We start from the raw sequence: 5,357 nt of genomic DNA, 5'->3' as shown, positions 1-5,357 counted from the left end.
TTGTAATTTGAGAAGAATTTTTATTCGAACCCTATGTCGATAAACTATATTTTAATAAATCTTCACTGAAATATGAAATGGTTTTCTAGTGTTATATTTCATACGATGAAATTATCATATTAAAGCTTATACGCCACATGGCTTACACTTTATTTTATTATTTTATTAAATGTTTAATACAAAACACCAGTTTTGTTGAGTATACACAAAAAGTAGTTTTTAAAATAGATGATTTCTTTGTAGTGACACGTCTTACTCAGATCCTCCTAAAAGGTCAAGTTTGGTGTGTTACATACAAACCCTGAAGCGAGTTAATCTTCCTAATTGGTTTATTGATTTTTATCATTTGTTTATGTTTCTTATTTATTTGTTTTTGTTATTTAATTTATCTCATTTATTTATTTTATGGTCTATCGTAATATATGAATTAATTACTAATACCTAGACTTATTATTGAAAAAAGGTTTTCATAGTTTATTCTATCCTCCCTTGGGTACGATCCTTGTAATAATTCCAAGTATTTCGTTGTACTATACTATATTATATTTTGAACCGTGCACTTCTGGACACCGTCATTCTAATCTCTTCTATTTTTTGTGTTATATTTTAGTATAAATGATAACTTGTTTATAAGCGGCAGTACCCTATTAAGTATTCGAGTAGAGTTGGATATAGTTGGCATGCCATAAGATTAGATTGTGTACGGGTTACACCTCGGTTATATGTGGATAAGCACTGGGCGCATATTACTTTGGACGTTTTGATGAATGTTGGGCACACATTTTACTTCGGTTATACTGATGAGCATTGGGCGCAAGTTATACTTCAAACGTTCTAATGAGATATGATTCATGTATTCGTACTAAGTCTGAGCCCAGTTAATAGGGATTATTAAATGTGAACTTGAAAATGATATTTGAATTGAAAAGATGATATGAATTGGTTTAACATGAGCACATATGTGAAATATAACAACTGACAACATGTGAAATATCATCTGAACTAGTTAAAAACGATCCTTAGGGCTAACTTGATTATGAATGAGTCAATAGACTCGAGAGAGTATGAGATAATAAAATGAATACTGTAATTTGATATTACTTGAAAGTGAATTAGACTTTAATAATTGAAATTATTATGTTAATGGCTCATATGAATTACCAAATGGTATTGAACATCAATTGGTATATATATTTGTGTGGATAGTGAAAATAAATTGGAAATTGAATGTGATATGTGGTCATAAAGCATGGCATTATATGTTGATATGAACTTGGTAAATTGGATTAATGTATATACTTGATACATGAGACATGAATGGTTAAGGTTAGGCCATACAGTGTTTGTTTCTTAACATGTTAATGCTTATGTTATATTGTCTTGAATCATGGAAGTACCACTGAGCTGTATCGCTCAATGTATGATTTGTTTATTTCCATGCGCAAGTATAGGTAGATCTTGAAGTCCTGAAAAGTGATTCAGCATCCAATCCGCAACCATCGACTCAGTAATGTTTGTATAGTTTTCGTATATTTTCGATAAATGGCATGTACCTAAGTTTTAAGTTAGTTTTGTATTGTAAATGGTCATTTTGGAAATTGGTTAGTTAATGTCAAATTGAATTAAACATATAACTTGTTAAGTATATATGTGAATCGTATATTAGATGGTTTAGTTGAAATATAGCATTTGAACATTTGGTTTTAGGTGTTGTGAATTGGTACATGTGGACCTTATGAAAACAACAAGTCATGTCGCAATGTCGGACCCTTAATGTCCCAACGAGGAATGGACAATGAGTGGCATCGCTACCTAGAACCTTGATGTCGCGACATCAACCCGATAGTTTTGAAATTTTACAAGTTAGTTTAAAATCAACTTCGAGTTATGAAAAGAGCTTTCGTAAGCTCATTTTAACCCTCGGATGTGATTATATAACATGTGTTAATGATGTTTTCAACTTAATAGTATGTATAAATTGTTAAATTGAATTGTAATTGATTGTAGTTGCTCCGACAATGAAAGTGGCATCTCGTGGCTTGGACTCGATGTTCGGGTCAGGTATAAGGCATTACATTTAGTGGTATCAAAGTTATAGGTTTAATCAATTCTCAGACTAAATTGAGGTTGAAATTGAGTCTAGAGGTATATTCCAAGGTTGAGTCAAGTCTGAGTTGAGATTTGGATGTTGATTATAATTTCTTTTTAAGTATTATAGCTAAAAATGTCTGAGAAATCGAGAAATGTTGTTGAAGAAGAAATCAGTAGTAGTGGTCACTCCGTTGAGGGTAAGAATCAGGAAAAGGTCAAGGCACACAGTGTTGATAAAGTCAATGCTCAATGAAATTGAGCTGATAGACCTCTCCATGAGGGTTGAGGTGATGAAGATTTATTCTGCACAATAGCGAAAATACTTCAATGAGTAATGTGAGTTTCTCTACAAGTTGTGCTAGTAGATTTAATTAGACCAGCCTCGATAAAGGATTTGCGGAAGTATGGGGTAACTAAATTTAAAGGACTGATAGGTGACAGTCATTCCTCAACTGAAATTTTGTTGGAGTCAACTAATCTGCCATAAATTGATGTGTCAAATTGGGCCCTGTTTTTCACTTAATAAGCTTGTTTCTAGGTGTTTTTAGTGTCTTTTTACTAGTTTTACATAATTTTTATTTTTACAAGTAGAATTATGAAATCGCCTTGTTTTCCTCATTTTTCACTCCAAAATGGCCAATTGTGCCATTAGGGACCCTAATGTGTATTAGAGTGTTGTAGAGACATGTAGGCAGCCCAAATGGAGTGGAATTCAAGCCACAAGAAGTGGTATCGTGATATCAAATTTAAGATATCATAATACCATCGATAGACTCAAAATGGAGAAGATATGAGACCAAACTACAGGGGTATCACGATATCCCCTTAGGGTATTCCAATACCTACCTCATGACAACTCCCCTTGTGTATTCTGACTAGGGTATCACAATATCCCTATCGTGTGGGGAAAAAATAACATCAAGGGCAGCATTTTTCCACTTGAAGCACTAATTAAAAGCCAACGCTCAAGGGCACTTTGAGGCAACATTTTTTGGTCAGAAATCAACTATTAAAAGCCACTATTGGCTAAGAAAAAGAATAGGCTATATTTTTAGGTTAGAAAGCTCTTTAGTTTAGGGTTTCTTTCATCTTTTAGCTTAGGAATAGGGTAGTTTTTTCTCTATAATTTTAAGGTTTTAGTTTATGTTTCTTTCTGGTTTTACTTAGTTTCATAATTATCAATTAAGTTAGTTATTGTTGTAGCTTAGTTTTATTTACATGTTAAAGACTTTAAACTTATTTGTAATCACTCTTTAATCTTTAAGTTGATGTTATTTGAGTTTTCTTTCTTTTCATATGTTAAAGCTCTCATATTTAGTGTTCTTGTTTCTTTATCTTTGTGTTAGTTGCTTTTTATTTAAGTTTATTAAGTTAAAAATCAAAGCTTTCATTTTTTTGTTCAAGTTTATGTTAATGGATCTCATAGTTGCTTCTTTAATTTTTGTTAGCTTTAATATAGTAATGGGTAACTAAACCCTAGGTGGTTGGTTGATGGGACTGTTGTTTGGTTAGTTTTTGAGTTTAGGAACTAAATCGCAAAATTAGGCTAAATCAAATAAACCTAAAAAGTTAGTATTGATGATCCTAAGGGAAAATTAACATAACTAAGACCAAGATGAGATCTTATTGGGCACCAATTCTTTAGTCACGGTGTAACACCCCGAACCCGAGACCGACACCGGAGTCGAACACGAGGTGTTAACAGACTTTAAACCCATTATAAAAATATTTCCCAGACACTGCCAATCTGCGTACTAGTCGCTTTAAAAATCATATCTTGAGTTTCACAACTTGAAAATCAGTTTCGTGATTTTTCCCTGAAACTAGACTCATATGCCCATCTACATATTTTTTTCTAGAATTTTTGGTCGGGCCAATTAGTACAGTTTATTAGTCAAAGTCTCCCATGTTACAGGGATCGACTACCCTGACCTTTACGCATTACGACTTGGATATCTCCTTGTACAGGACTCCAATACTGATGCCGTTTGTTTCTATAGAAACTAGACTCAGAGGGGAATCTATAAATATATGGTATGACTCCTAATTATCTCTGGTTAATTTATAATGAATTTCCAAAGTCGGAACAGGAAATCCAGAAACCGTTCTGGCCCTGTCTCACGAGAACCTGAATATCTCTTAACATACTGTCCGTATGATTGTTTCGTTACTTTCCTATGAAAGTAGATTCATCAAGGTTTGTTTACATAATTTATTCACTATTTAATTCCCTTCCTACTATTTTTAGTGATTTTCCAAATCTACATCACTGCTGCTGTCAGCATCTGCCTTTAAGGTAGACTTTACCTATTTCATGGTTTCCATGATTCAACTAGCCCTTTTTGCATAAATAGCACAATTTATGGAAGTGATTAACCATCCCCATGGCCAATCCTTGTCAAGCATATCCACACCAAATGATTATAACAATATACTCAAACACATATAAGCCATTTTCGCATGGCTATCCAAAATTTATACAAGTCCAAAGGGTCCACGACCCACAACAAACGGGTAGTCCTATACATGCCATTTCGAAGTTCAACCAAAATTGTACCAAAAGGGGGCTTTGATAGTGTGGGCGACTTTGACCTCAAGATCCCGAGTCCGATAGCTGGAGAACCAAATCTATAAAACAGAGGAGCAGTGAAACGGAGTAAGCAATTTATGCTTAGTAAGTTTTGAGCAAGGAATTCCAGCACAACAAAAGTATAGCATTCATATAGCTAAACGGATAATTTCATATGCACAAATTTACGATATCGTACTTGGTTCACATTATCAACCCTTATGTACATACACAAAAGATCAACTCAGCCAAAGGCCGGTAGCTCGTTTATCAACTGAGCGAATACTTATTTGTAAGGGCTCAACTAAATTCAAGCACATACGAAACATACCACAATGTTGGGATGTTTCGAGAGTATTAACTGGAATTTTACAGCAAGTTCATTCATTCCCAAATCACGTACCTTCGGAATTTAACCAGATATAGCTCCTCGTTCAAATGCCTTCGGGACATAGCCCGGTTATAGTAATTCGCACAAATGCCTTCGGGACTTAACCCGGATTTAGTAACTCGCACAAATTCCTTCGGGCTTAGCCCGGAATTAGTATCTCGCACAAATGCCTTCGGGCTTAGCCCGGAATTAGTATCTCGCACAAATGCCTTCGGGCTTAGCCCGGAATTAGTATCTCGCACAAATGCCTTCGGATCTTAGTCCGGATATTGTCACTTAGCACAAGCCTTCGGGACTTAGCCCGGA

The sequence above is a fragment of the Gossypium hirsutum genome, chromosome D05 (genome assembly GCF_007990345.1).
Source record: "Gossypium hirsutum isolate 1008001.06 chromosome D05, Gossypium_hirsutum_v2.1, whole genome shotgun sequence".
NCBI lineage: Eukaryota > Viridiplantae > Streptophyta > Magnoliopsida > Malvales > Malvaceae > Gossypium > Gossypium hirsutum.
Note: the sequence above shows the minus strand (reverse complement) of the source record.